Raw genomic sequence first — 15,691 nt, forward strand, 5'->3', positions numbered from 1 at the left:
GTCAGAGGGAGAAGCAGGCTCCATGCAGGGAGCCTGATGTGGGACTCAATCCCCAGTCTCCAGGATCACGCCCTGGGCCAAAGGCAGGAGCTAAACCGCTGAGCCACCCAGGGGTCCCCTGTAATCTGGCAATATTAACATTTATAATGAACATACCATTTGACTAAGCAACCATATACTTAAAAGTCTGAAGAAATAAAATGAATATGTATACAGATATGTGAAAGGATGTTTATTTTAGCACTGCTTATTACCAAAACAAAACAAAAAAAGGCAATTCAAATATCCCTCAACAGAGCAATGCATTTGCATTTCAGACTACCTTTGGTCTATTAAAAATAAGCTATTACCACAAGAAAAGATCACTAGTCCTTAAGAGAACTATAGATGCAAAAACCCTCAACACAATACCGGCAAGCAGAATCTAGTAACATGTAAAAAGGAGTGTAAACCCCTGGTAAATGGATGTTTCTCAGGAATGCAAGATCAACATATAATAATCAACTGATGTAATACATCATATTAATAAGTGACAAAACAATATGATCATCTCAACAAATAACTTAGAAGCATTTCATAAAATCCAACAGTCCTACATGATAAACACTCAATAAACTGGAAAGACAGGACCTTCCTCAACCTGATAAAAAGGATCTATGAAAAACCCATAGTAAAGCTTAATCTGTAATGGTAAAAGCCAAAGCTTTCCCCCTAAGATAAGGAACAAATCAGAAATATTCTTTCTTGCTACCTCTATTCCACATGGTACTGAAGGTTCTAACTAGGATAATTAGGAAAAAGAAGTAAAAGGATCCAGATTGGAAAGGAAGAAATAAAAATATATTTCCAGTTGACTTTATCTTATATATAGAAAATCCTAAGGAATCTAGACCAAAAAAAAAAAAAAACTAGTAACACTAATTAACCAATTCAGCAAGGCTGCAGGATATATCAGTATAATATCAGTATACAAAAGTTAATTGCATGTGTATACTCTAACAATGAGCCTTTTAACAAATAAAATTTTTAAAATTTCCTTTACAATAGCACCAAAAAGAATATTTAGGACTAAATTTAACAAAAGAGCATAAAACTTGTACACTGAAAACCACAAAATACTGTTAAAAGAACTAACAAAAAGATATCCCATGTTCATGGATTGATAGTCTTAAAATTATTAAAATGCCAAAATTTCTCAATCTGATTTACAGATTCAACACAATCCCCATTAAAACTCCACATGCCTCTTTTTTTTTAATTAAAAAACAATGACAATATGTTAAAATTCATACAGAAGTTCAGTGACTTGGGTTTGCCAAAAGAATCCTGCAAAAGAATAAACAATCCAATCATGAAATGGGCAAAAGACATGAACAGAAATCTCACAGAGGAAGACATAGACATGGCCAACAAGCACATGAGAAAATGCTCCGCATCACTTGCCATCAGGGAAATACAAATCAAAACCACAATGAGATACCACCTCACACCAGTGAGAATGGGGAAAATTAACAAGAGAGGAAACAACAAATGTTGGAGAGGATGTGGAGAAAGGGGAACCCTCCTGCACTGTTGGTGGGAATGTGAACTGGTGCAGCTGCTCTGGAAAACAGTGTGGAGGTTCCTCAAAGAGTTAAAAATAGATCTGCCCTGACCCAGCAATTGCCCTGCTGGGGATTTACCCCAAAGATACAGATGCAGTGAAATGCGGGGACACCTGCACCCCGATGTTTAAAGCAGCAATGTCCACAATAGCCAAACTGTGGAAGGAGCCTTGGTGTCCATCGAAAGATGAATGGATAAAGAAGATGTGGTCTATGTATACAATGGAATATTCCTCAGCCATTAGAAACGACAAATACCGACCATTTGCTTTGACATGGATGGAACTAGAGGGTATTATGCTGAGTGAAATAAGTCAATCGAGAAGGACAATCATTATATGGTCTCATTCATTTGGGGAATATAAAAAATAGTGAAAGGGAATAAAGGGGAAAGGAGAAAAAATGAGTGGGAAATATCAGAAAGGGAGACAGAACATGAGAGACTCCTAACTCTGGGAAATGAACTAGGGGGTGGTGGAAGGGGAGGTGGGCAGGGGGTGGGGGTGAACTGGGTGATGGGCACTGAGGGGGGCACTTGACGGGATGAGCACTGGGTGTTATTCTATATGTTGGCAAATTGAACACCAATAAAAAATAAATTTATATAAAAAATAGAAAAAAAAGAATAAATTTGGAAGTCTCATGCTTCCTAACTTCAGAATTTATTACAAACCTTCAATAATTAAAGCAGCCTGGTACTGGCCTAAGGATAAACATATAAATGAAATAGCACCTAGAATCCAAATATAAACCCATATAACTATGGTCAGTTGACTTTCAATAAGAGTGCCAAGATCATTCAATGGGGAAGGACAGTTTTTTAACCAATGGTGCCAGCATAACTGGAAATACACACGCAAAAGAATAAACCTGGAACCCTACTTCACCCTATTTACCAAAATAAGCTCAGAATGGAACATAGACCTAAGTCTAAGAGCTAAAGCTGCAAAATATCTAGAAGATAACATAGGGGTAAAGTTTCATGACCTTGGATTAGGTAATTTCTTAGATATGACACCACAAACACACATTTATGCATGCGTGCACATGCACACACACACACACACACAATAAATTAGACTTTATCAGAATTTTAAAACTGTTGTGCTTCAAGGACACTATCAAGAATGTAAGGGGCACCTGGGTGACTCAGTTAACTGTCTGCCTTTGGCTCAGATCATGATCCCAAGCTACTGGGATCAAGCCCTTCATTGGACTCCCTGCTTGATGAGGAGCCTACTTCACCCTCCACTGCTTCCTCTGGGTGTGCTCTCTCTAAAAAAAAAAAATAAAGTCTTTTTTTTTTTTTTTTAATGTAAAACTATGTTCTGGCTTTGACAGCACAGATACTAAAAAATTTATATAAAAATACAACCCCAAGAATGGAAGAAAATATTTGCAAATTATATATCTGATCAGGGACAGCTATCCAGAAAATATAAAGAACTATTACAACTCAATAATAAGACAATCCAGTTTCAATATATTAACAAAGATTTGAATAGACATTCCTCCAAAGAAAATATACAAATGGCCAATCAATAGTCATTAGGGAAATGTAAATCAAAACTCTAATGAAATATCACTTTAGACCCACTAGGATGGCTATAGACAAAAAGACTATAACAAATATTAGCAAGGATGTGGAGAAATTGGAACCCTCATACATTGTTGGTGGAAATGTAAAATGGCACAGCTGATTTAGAACGCAATTTGAGAATTCCTCAAAAAGATAAAATTATCATAAACCCAGCAATTACACCTAAGAGAAATAACAAAAGTCTACATGAAACTTGTATGTACATAAACATTCATAGTGGCGTTATTCATGTCTATCAATTTTGAAAGGATAAACAAATTGATATATCCATACAATGACATATTTGGCCATAAAAAAAAGTTTTGACACTACAAGATGAACCTTGAAAACATGCTAAGTGAAAGAATCCACATACAAAAGGCCACATTAAAAAAAAGGCCATATATTGTGTGATTCCATTCATATGAAATGTTTAGAATACTTAATCTATAGAGACAAAAAGTAGATTGGTAGCTACCAGGGTTGAGGAAGGAAAAATAAGAAGTGACTGCTGATGGGTACAGAGTTTCCTTTTGGAGTGATGAAAATGAAAATGTTCTAGAATTAGATAAGGTGACATATACAATCTTGCGAATATACTAAATACCACTGAATTATATACTTTACACAGGTACATTTTATGGAATGTCAATTGTATCTTAATTTTAAAATGGAAAAAATAAATTCAACCATTTTTAATGACACTTTAAGATTTTAGAGAGAGAGAGAGAGTGCACATGTGCATGTGCAAGCATGTGCACATGGGGAGGGGGCAGAGAGATAAAACTTCAAGAAGACTCCCTGCAGAGTACAGAGCCTCACAATCCATGAGATCATGACCTGAGCCAAAACCAAGAGCCAGATGCTCAACCAACTGAACCACCCAGTCACCCCTATCAAGCTCTTAATACTACCTCAGTTAAAATTGAGTAAATACATATGAATAAATGCATATAAATACATACATACATTAAAATCAAGTACAAAATCCTGGCATTCAGCAGGTTCGAGACCTTAAGCAATTCCTTTGTCCAACCTAGACCTCAGTTTCTTCCTGACAAAAATTGATTGGACCAGATCTCAACAAGGATATAGAGAGAGAATTCAAACAACCCTGACGAATTTGATACCAGGGAACAAAGAAGAAATTGCTGGAAGAAAGGTGAAAACAGGCAGCAGTGTTTTGGAAAAGCTTCCCAGGTGATGGAGTCCCCTTTAATATCCTGCCTTCCGTTCCCTTTACCCATAATGCTCTCTAATGTGAGACTTTCAGATGCAAAAACAACAAAAAATTATTTTAGATATTCTGTACAGGTCCTTCACTTAAACAAACAAAAAAAGTCAAACCACCTGGGAGGTTCAGAGAAGGTAGCAGAGTAGGAGGACCCTAAACTCACCTAAACTCACTGACATCACATCCCATGGATATGGCTGGAAGACACCCACATCGGTATAAATAACCTAGAAATGATCCAAACATTGGCAGAATGAACTCCACAGCTAAATATAGAGAAGAGGCCACATGAAAGAGGGTTGGAGGGTGGAGAACATGCGAGCTAATAAACCCATAGGACTGTCTGCAGGAGGGAGGGACACAGCAGGCACCAAGAGGGAAAAGAAACAGATCCTCAGGCATAGGGAACCCACATGAGGAAGATGAAGCCCCATAACTTTCACCTTTGAAAACCAGAGGGGCATAATTTCCCAAGTTCTTACAATCAGGGGGTCTAATATCTGGAAGTTTAAAAATCAACAGGCTCAGCTCAGAGCCAGGAGGGCAAGAGGAAATGGAGCCCCCCACCCCCACCCCAAGACACAATACAGCAAACATCCTCTCAAGGTACAGCATAGAAGTAGCAGTTTGAAAAAGGCCTAGAGTGTACAGGAAGGAGGTTTGTTTACTAATCTCAGAGTGTGTGTTGCAGGGGAAGGGATCTTCAGGAGATTTCTCCTGGAACAAGGGGCTGGAGAACATCATGCCCCCCAACTCTAGACACACAGACACCCACAGGAACAACACAGTGCCAGCATTCTACCTAACTTGCTAACAGGCACCCTACCTCCATGTTCTCCTACAAATATGCCTCCTCCAGATAGGTCTAGTCCCCTAGTGTCCTCCCATAATGGACCTGTGCAAACCCCGCTAACACCAGGCAACCCACCCCATGTTCTCCTGCAGATCTGCACCCTCCAACGTGCCCTTGGTCCTGAATCATCTATAGCAGTGCTGGCAGTGTGTAAGCAGCCCCAGTAGAGGCCAGCACCACTCCAAAATGACTCCTGCCCTGGAAAAAGAGGAAGATCTCTACACACCCCAGTCTGACTGCAGCCCCAGCAGTGAGCTATGCTAGTCTTCCATTCTGACTATAAGCCCCTCCCACCAACAATAACTTCTCAGGGGACAACACAGAGAAAACACTGGTGCTTTGGCACCAGTTTGGTGCTATGGCATCTCGGGCAAACACCTGGTCTGACTCAACTCAAGCCCCAGGTGGCTCCAAACTGGCCCACTAAAACAAAGACAAAATACTGCCCACAACAGGCAAAGAGAGCCATTACAGATGCCTGGACTAAAGACAAAGGAAGCTCAGCCACAATAGCAGGGAGCATGCAGCACACATAGGAGACACCCCCGAAGTGCCAGCTTCTGATTGACAGAGAACATTGCATTTGAGGGGTACAGTATCTCTTCTTCATAAGGCCACTATTTTCAAAAGCAGGAGACATAGCTGACTTGCCTAACACGCAGAAACTGATACAGAGTTAGACAAAATGAGGACAGAGGGCTGGATCCTAAATGAAAACAAGCAAACAAACCACAGGACAAAATCACAGCAAGAGAGGTAAGTGAAATGAGATAAGTCATATGCCTAATAAAGAATGTAATCATCACAAAGATCTTCACCAGACTTGACAAGAGTGGAGGATATCAGTAAGATTCTCAACAGGGAGATAGAAAACATAAAAAAGAACAATCAGAGATGGAAAACTTAATAACTGAAATAAAAAATACACAAAATAGAATAAATGACATAATAGAATAAATAGAATAAATGACAGTAGACTTAGGGAAAGCATCGACACTATTAATAACCACATTCACGTTATAGGGAATCCAGAAGGAGAAAAGAAGAGAAAGAAAAGGGGAAAGAAAATTTATTTGAAGAAATTATAGCAGAAGAACCTCCTGATTCTGAGAATAGAAACAGAAATCCAGATCCAAGAGGCACAGAGAGCCCTCAACAAAATCAACCCAAAGAGGTCCACACCAAAACACATAGGGTAAAATGCCAAAGTTACTCATAAAGAATTTTAAAAGCAGCAAGAGTAAACAGTTACATACAAGGGAAGCCCCATCAGGCTATCAGATGATTTTTCAGCAGAAACTTTGCAGGCCAGAAAGGAGTGACAGGATATATTTAAAGCATTGAAAGGAAAAGAAAAAACCAAAAACCTGGAACCAAGAATACTCTATCCAGCAGAGTTATCATTCACAGTAGAAGAGAAAAAGTTTCCCACACAAACTAAAGGAATTCATGACTACTAACCCAGCCCTACAGGAAAATATTCAAAAGGACTCTGAGTGGAAAGGAAAGACTACAGGAGAAAAAAAAAAAGTAGGAAGCACAAAAGCAGTAAGATTAAATGTATCTATAAAAATCAGTCAAAGGATTCACAAAATAAAAGGGTGTAAAGTATCACACTACACACTGAAATGTACATGAGGAGAGGAGTAAAGAATGGGTTCAAACTTAAGGAACCATCAACTTAATACATACTATATATGCAAGAGATTCTATGTATAAACCCAATGGTAATCACAAATCAAAAACCCGTAATAGATAAACCAAAAAACAAACAAACAAAGAGAAAGGAATCCAAGTATATCACTGAAGAAAGCCAGCAAACTGTGAGAGAAGAGAACAAGAGAAGGAAGGAACAGGGAGGAACTACAAAAGCAACCATAAAACAAGTAACAAAATGGCAGTAAGTACGTACCTATCAATAGTAACTTTGAATGTAAATGGGCTACATGCTACAATCAAAGGATATCCGGTGACAGAAAGGATATAGGGAAGACTCATCTGCCTATTAGAGACTAATTTCATACCTAAAGACACAGGCAGATCAAAAGTGCAGGAATAGAAAAGCATTTGTTGGGATCCCTGGGTGGCGCAGTGGTTTGGTGCCTGCCTTTGGCCCAAGGCGTGATCCTGAAGACCCGGGATCGAATCCCACGTCGGGCTCCTGGTGCATGGAGCCTGCTTCTCACTCTGCCTGTGTCTCTGCCTCTCTCTCTCTCTGTGTGTGACTATCACAAATAAATAAAAAAATTTAAAAAAAGAAAAGAAAAGCATTTGCCATGCAACTGGAAATGAAAAAAAGGGCAGCAAGACCTATATTGGACAAAATCAACTTTATTATTATTTTTTAATGATTTTATTTATTTATTCATGAGAGACACAGAGAGAGAGAGAGAGAGAGGCAGAGATACAAGCAGTGAGAGAAGCAGGCTCCCTGTAGGGATCCCAATGTGGGACTTGATCCCAAGTCTCCAGGATCACAGCCTGGGCTGAAAGCAGGCGCTAAACCACTGAGCCACCCAGGGATCCCCAAAATCAAATTTAAAACAAAGACTGTGACAAGAGACAAGACAGCAACCAAATACATGAAACAACGAATAACAAATACAAAGGACATTATTGGCAGTAACATAGTAATAGTAAGGGACTTTAACAACCCACTAACATCAATGGATAGATGACCCATAAAATCAACAAGGAAGCGATGGCTTTCAATGACACATTGGGTCAGATGAGTCTAACAGATATATTCAGAACACTCCATCCTAAAACAGCAGAATACACATTCTTTACAAGTACACGTGGCACATTCTCCAGAACAGACCACACGTTAGTCACAAAACAAGTCTCAATAAATTCAAAGAGACTGAAGTCACACCCTGCGTATTTTCTGATCACAATGCTCTGAAACTAGAAATCAGCCACAGGAAAACAGCTGGAAAGAACACAAATACATGTAGGTTAAATCACATGCTACTAAATAATTAACAGGTCAATCAAGGAATCAAATAGGAAGTCAAAAAAAAAAATACATAGAGACAAATGAACATGAAAATACATTGGTCCAAAATGCAGCAAAGCTGTTCTAAGAGGGAAGTTTATAGCAATACAGGCCTGCCTCAAGGAGGAAGAAAACGCTTCAGTGATGTAACCTGACACCTAAAGGAGCTTAAAAAAAAAAAGTAGAAAGCTTAAAAAACCCAAACTAGGGCAGCCTGGGTGGCTCAGCGGTTTAGCACCACCTTCAGCCCAGGGTGTGATCCTGGAGGCCCGGGATCGAGTCCCACGTCGGGCTCCCTGCATGGAGCCTGCTCCTCCCTCTGCCTGTGTCTCTGCCTCTCTCTCTCTCTGTGTGTCTCTCATAAATAAGTAATAAAATCTTAAAAAAAAAAACTAGTAGAAGAAAGGAAATAAACATTAGAGCAGAAAGAAATGAAATAGAAATTAAAGGGTTGAAGTAAGTGAAGGGGATTAAGAGTACACGTATGATGATGAACATGGAGTAATGTGTAGAACTGTTGAACTACTGTATCGTACACCTGAAATTAATATAATGCTCTATGTCAGCTATACTGCAGTTAAAATAAGAGAAAAACCCTTCAAAGAATGCATTAGTCTTGCTCCTCATTACCTGCTAACATGAAAAGAGACTGAGTTTTGCAGTCTTCACATGAATCAAGATCCTGATTTGACAACGGTATTACATATTTCTGTGTAACAAGCCACTATTTGTTTTGGGCATGTGTGGGAGGGGCGGAGGGAGAAGGAGAGAGAGAATCTTTTTTTTGAGAGAGAGAATCTTAAGCAGGCTCCACACTGGGTGTGGAGCCCAACACGGAGCTCGATCTCACAACCCCGAGATCATGACCTGAGCTGAAATCAGGAGTCTGAGGCCTAACCAACCCAGACGCCCTTTCAAACTCAGTGGCTTAATAGAATCAAAAAGCCCTAGGAGTTCTTTGCAAGAGCAGTTTCCAAAATTCAGGGCAGAAGACAGATTACAGAGAGCGAAGAATGATCGGTGATGAGGCGGACTCGCAGGCAGTGAGGTCCACAGTGAAGGAAAGCAAGACTGAGGAAAGGGTGTGGTTGGTTGGTTGGTTGGTTGATTTTGATTTAGGAAACTAGGAAAGGCTTCGTCACGTAATACATTGGGAGAAGGTGCTAACCTAGAGATTGCAGTGGAAGACACAGACGATATCATCAGCGTAGTGAGGTCCCATAAAGATGGAAAGAGTAAGAACTGAGTACACGACTGGGGAACTTAGCCTATGAAACCAGGAGAGACGGGTCTTCATTTTGAGACAAAAGGTGGGAAGACAATGGTAGGAGAAGGCATGGCTGGCTGTGGAAATGGAGGAGAGGGTGAGAGAAGGCATGAGCTATGGGGCGAGTGACGGGCCCAGGGGCCTGGTTTGGAGCTTGGGGAGAGAAGACGGGGGTTAGAAGTGCCCAGCAGCCTTTGCGGAGATGCCTGTTGGCAATAAGGAGTTTACTCCAGCAAAGATGGGACCCAAGGAGCAGTGACAAGAAAGTGAACGAAAGGACTCGACAAAGATTTTGACATTACGGGAGGTCAGGCCCCAAGAAGGAGAACAAAGTCTCCTCCAGAATACGCAAGAGGGGATTAGAGGCACTTATGCGTTGAAGATAATCACAGAGAGATGGGATGGGATTTCGGATTTTCTATCCGGGGCCTGTAAAGTGGGGGCTGGCGTAAGGGCCACGATGTCCAGGCTTCTCAGTCAATGGCAAACACTTAAGAAGCACTCCCTGGGTTCTCGGCCCAGAACTGAGACTCTTAGGAGGATTATTTCTTTTAGTTGTCACAACAGCCTTTTATAGAATATTGTGATTTTCATTTCACAGACAGGGAAACTGAGCTTCAGAGAGGTCATTTTCTCAAGGCCACTGCAGCAGATTTTAGCTTAGAAAGGTGGCTGCAACCCTGTCTCCTCCTTCCACAGTGTGACCTTTCCATTCCCTGTCAAAGGGCAGAGTCTGATTCTCTGTCCTCGCTCGGGGCTGTGACTGCTTATGCCGGTAGGATATGGCTGAAATGGCTCTGTGTGCCTTTGCTATAAAATGCCACGTGTCCACCACCTGCGTCCGTCGGAACACTTGCTCTAGCAGAAGCCATGTCATGCTGGAGCATCCCCGGAGTGTGGCTGAGGTCCCAAGCGACAGCCAACGTCAACTGCCACCCGTCTAGGTGAGCCTCTTGTTCTTGTATCTGGTTCAGTCTGGTCCGTCTTGCAGGTGACTGTAGGCCCAGCCGGTACCTGACTGCATATTCCTGGGAGCCCTCCCAAGAACTTGCCCTTCTGGAAGTTCTGACTCACATAATCAGTAGCAAAATGGAAGAGCTGTTGCTTTGCATCAAATTTTAGGATACTCCGTTAGGTAGCAACGACAATCAGGATGCCTGACAACATCGCAGAGCCACAGAGGTAGGACGCAAATGACATTTGGAAGACTCTGGAGCCTATCATTGTCCTGGATATTCCCCCAAGCCTAGCACAGGTTCTACCAGGGCATTTGCTGAACAAATATTAGACCTACTTGTTGGGTAGATGCCTTCTTTTCACTTCTGTTTTCTCTTCCATTTCCTGGCAAATTTACATCCTATCAATAGGTCATTGTCCAACATCGCCAAAACCCAGAGATGGCAGCAAACACTTTATCACATTATTGCCAAGTAAGCCTTCCATACAATCGACCAATCACATCTTATTATTTTAATTCTTGGTAAGTCAAAAAGCCTTCAATTTCTAGGCTTTGAGGAAAAGACGGTGTGTTCTTCTTACATACATGAAGCAGAAATTACCTGAGTCTTCGTATTTCTTTTATGGATTTTTTGTCAGGCGTCTTAAACTTGAGGAGGCCAAAAGCATGATGGACCCTGGCCGCGTAAATGGCCTGTTAGGATTGAGAAAATCATGAATTTAGCAGAGTTGAAACTTTAAATTTGCTCAGAACATGGATTTTTCTTTTTTTTAGAACATGGATCTTAAAGTCTTTAGCGCTTTCTTTTCAGTATCAGCGTCAGCACCTCTCTACACAATATGGCATCTTCTTTTTTTTTTTTTAATATGGCATCTTCTTGAATGCTCTTATCCATCCTGAAAACACCTGTATCAACACTCCGCAGAACATGCTAGGAGTCATGAAGCAAATTAAATGTCAAGCAGAGATGAGTCAATGTGCCCTGGGCTTCATTAGCACCATGCAGTGAAGTCACAAATCCTGCCTGAATTGAAACCTAAGCCACACCAAGATCATGGGTCCTGCGCTCAGATCTGTTTTCCTCCTGCGCTCTACATGGCTGAATCATTACTCCTGAGCCAAGAAAACAAGGCTGCCCTCGAGTCAACAAATGCCCATTTTTAAATACCATTCGGCCAGTACCTCTGTTTGTTCTTACTCCCTTGTCACCAGGGTCTACACTGGGCAGCTTATCTTCCTATCAAAAGGGAGCAGCATGTCCATCCCCTCCATTGCTATATCACTGCTAGGTTTCTTCTCGAATATTCTTGAGCTGTGTCCCCATTCTTAACATGAGCGATCGGCACAATCTTCACGGAAGACCCCTCATCGCCCCCATGGTGGTCACTCTCCGGGAGCCTTGCCTGAGGAGTGATGCTGTGTTTTCTCTCATGCATTAGCTACTCCAGAGGAGTCAAGTGTCTGGAGCCCAAGCGGGCCACCCAAGACCAAGGAATGGCTTTATAGCATCAGCAGCGACAGCCAGCTCTTCCTCACCATATTCCTAAATCCTGCTGATTCTCTTTTTTCTCTTCTCCAGTTTGTCCCCTGCTTTCCCGTGTCCCCAAACAGCAGATTCACACAGGCCAGAGTAGTGGGATATCGTTGTGAAACAGCAAACGTGCATCATTTGATAATCATAAGCAGACTAGGTCCCCGGGAACAGCCACAAGCTATCGCACATCTCGTATTTCATTATTTGATGTTCGTTACTTCACCAGCTGAAGACCTGGTGATTGAGTATCACAAATGATGTGAATTCTGGGGGTGGGCTCTCACTTCTCTATTTCATGGCTGATGTGGTCAGTCTTATTTTGCTTCCAATTCTGCAAAGATATCCTTGGGTCCTGGAAACCATTTCAGGAATTTTAGGCTTTAGGTCGAATAGGATGGCGGCTAAGAGCAAGGATCTGGAATCAGATTGCCGAGGTTTGAATTCTGCTCCATTATCGCTGTTCCTTGGGCAGATTCCTTAGGGTGGATAAATGTTTATCTATCCTGATTCTTCTTCAAGAAAATGGAAGTACCACAAGGGCATAAATTTTTCTTTTCACCACTTTTTCATCATCCCTAGTACCTAGAACATTGCCTAGAATGTAGTGCCTGGGTACTTAATAAATGGTTACTGAATGAGCAAGTTTGTATATAAATACGTAAACCAAGCCTGCCATATTGCTTTTGTTCGTCTAATTATCCACTATGGCAGAGAACACATCTTTTTGTTTCCCACAGCACCTAACCCAGGGTTTTGTGGTATCCATTGACATTTATGACTATGAATGCATTTGAACTGGAACACATCACTGAATAATCAAAGCATCTTTTAATTCTTTCATGGTGGACAACAGAGGGGTAATAGGACTAGAGAAAACATGGCATGGCAGCGTGACATCAGCTCTCTCTCCACGCCTCCAACTCTTTTCTCCTTGGATTGTGCCCCTGGAGGGTAGCCCCTGGACATTTTTTTTCCCTCCTACATATCCTGCTTATCAGCCTTGAAACATCAGTATAACTGATCTCTAAATGATGAGTATCTTTTTAGAGAGGTGGCACTAATCCCAGATTCTAATCCTGATTCCTGTGTAGCCAACCTTTATAACCTCAGCAAGTCACGTCACCTTATGGAACTGCTCTGGGCTTCGCTCACTGCAAGGAGGGCTCCTACTTCACAGGGACATTGTGGGACAGATGAGAGAGGGAGTGTGAAAGCACCGTGAAGAGAATGACGTAAGTAGCAGTGCTGAATTTTTTTTTTTAATTAAGAAACTAGAGACTCATTTTTCTAGGAGATTTAGGGTAAATAGTCATGACAAGACATCAAGTCAGTTTTTTTTTTAAGATTGTGCCACAGATCCTTCAACAGAGATACTTCTACTACTATCACACAATTTTAAAACCATGGTTTGTTTAGTATGTGTTCCCACAATCATTTCACAAATACATGTGGCGCACTTCACTGTGTCAAGTCCTATTTTCAGTACAGAGAAAATGTTAGGGAGAAAAACCCCTGAGTGAGTTGACTTTCTGGGGGTCGAGCCAGATATGTAAATAGATAGTTACTTCACTGGTAAATACAATGAGAGAAACAGCAGCAGGTTCTTTCTACTACAGAACCCTAGAGAAAGGGGGTTGGTGGTGGGGTGATGGGGATTAGGAAGTGACATCTGAGATGTGCCTTAAAGGATAAGTCAATACTCAGCAAACACTAGATGAACGAATGATGCTTATCCCATTTCACTTGATATTCCAATACCTTGAAGGCGGAATCCAACAAGGGGATGAGGAGAGGAAGGAGAGATTTCATGGAGGAACTATCAGCATTTACTTTTTAGAATGCGGGATAGGAGGCTGAAGTGGGGGAAATGCAGTAGAAGAATGGATTCAGGCATCATCAGGTCATGGGAGGCTTCATTTAGTTCACGGAGGACCTCAGGCATCCTGCTGAAGACGGGGAGTCATCCTTAGTCTAAATGGATCACTCTGGTTGGTACTTCTTTGCAGTCATTTCAGTGACTGCAGACAAACTTGACGTTCACATGTCCTCTGTCCCCACTCTCAGTCCCACTCCCCATGGTTTTCTGGAAATCGTGACCTCAAGTCAGTCCGCACAAGGGAGTTTTATATTGATCTTGGCATGTTTTCTTTTCTTTCTTTTTTTTTTTTAAGATTTTACTTATTCATGAGACAGAGAGAGAGAGAGACAGAGAGAGAGAGAGAGGCAGAGACACAGGCAGAGGGAGAAGCAGGCTCCCGGCAGGGAACCCAACGTGGGACTCGATCCCGGGTCTCCAGGATCACGCCCTGGGCTGAAGTTGGCGCTAAACCGCTGGGCCACATGGGCTGCCCTTGGCATGTTTTCTATATGGAACCTGGACTGGGCTTCTAGTTATGACCAGCCTTTCTCCCCAGGGTTATTGTTATGCTGGGAAAGTAAATGTGCTATTTGTCACAGCCATTACTATTCAACTCCAAGATACATTTAACAGATTGGGGGTTGGTGGGGTGGTGGTAGGGGCAGAAATGGTAAAGTTGGTCAAAAGGTACAAACTTGTAGTTATAAAATAAATAAGTCCTGGGGTTGTAATGTGCAATAGGAAAAAAATGTGCAAAACATCTTGCTAGCTGCTGACAAGACCAGAAAAATACCATCAATCTCAAACTAGTTAGTACTCTAGAGAGATTCATAATGGAGGATGTTAAATACATCATTAACTTTGACAATAAGTGAGCTTTAATGAATACAAGTTACGCTCAGAGAAATCCACACACTCCTCAAGAGTGCCTGCAACCATGGGCAGCCCTGGTGGCGCAGTGGTTTAGCGCCGCCTGCAGCCCAGGGCGTGATCCTGGGGTCCAGGGATCTAGTCCCACTCCCACGTCGGGCTCCCTGCGGAGAGCCTGCTTCTCCCTCTGCCTGTGTCTCTGCCTCCCTCTCTCTCTTTCATGAATAAATAAATAAAATCTTAAAAAAAAAAAAAAAGAGTGCCTGCACCCAATACACTCATTACCATGGTCATATTTTACAATTCCTCTACGTTGTAATACCAATTTACAATTTACAATGTGCTTTTAATTCGTTGTGTCTTTTGATCATATGGATTCTATGAAATATTAAATCTGCTATTATTAACCTCATCTGACAAATGAGAAAAGTGAGACATTCAGTGAAAGAACCAGGACTAGTGGGCAGCCTGGGTGGCTCAGCGGTTTAGCAGAGCTAAACCAGGGTGTGATCCTGGAGACCCAGGATCGAGTCCCACATTGGGCTCCCTGGGAGCCTGCTTCTCCCTCTGCCTGTGTCTCTGCCTCCTTCTCTCTCTCTGTGTGTGTCTTTCATGAATAAATAAATAAAATCTTTAAAAGAAGAAAGAAAAAGAAAGAAAGAAAGAAAGAAAGAAAGAAAGAAAGAAAGAAAGAAAGAAAGAAAGAAAGAAAGAAAGAAAAAGAAAGGAAGGAAGGAAGGAAGGAAGGAAGGAAGGAAGGAAGGAAGGAAGGAAGGAAGGAAGGAAGGAAGGAAGGAAGAAAAAGAACCAGGACTAGTGAACCCGGTGCTTTTACAAAATACCCAGAGCCAAGACAAGCCCTCCTTGGCCGACCAAAGAGAGTTCAAGAATTCCCTTTGGGATTGCTTAATTTCCTCTTAAAGTGCATGAGAAATG

Source organism: Canis lupus, chromosome 34, assembly GCF_011100685.1.
Source record: "Canis lupus familiaris isolate Mischka breed German Shepherd chromosome 34, alternate assembly UU_Cfam_GSD_1.0, whole genome shotgun sequence".
NCBI classification, from domain to species: domain Eukaryota; kingdom Metazoa; phylum Chordata; class Mammalia; order Carnivora; family Canidae; genus Canis; species Canis lupus.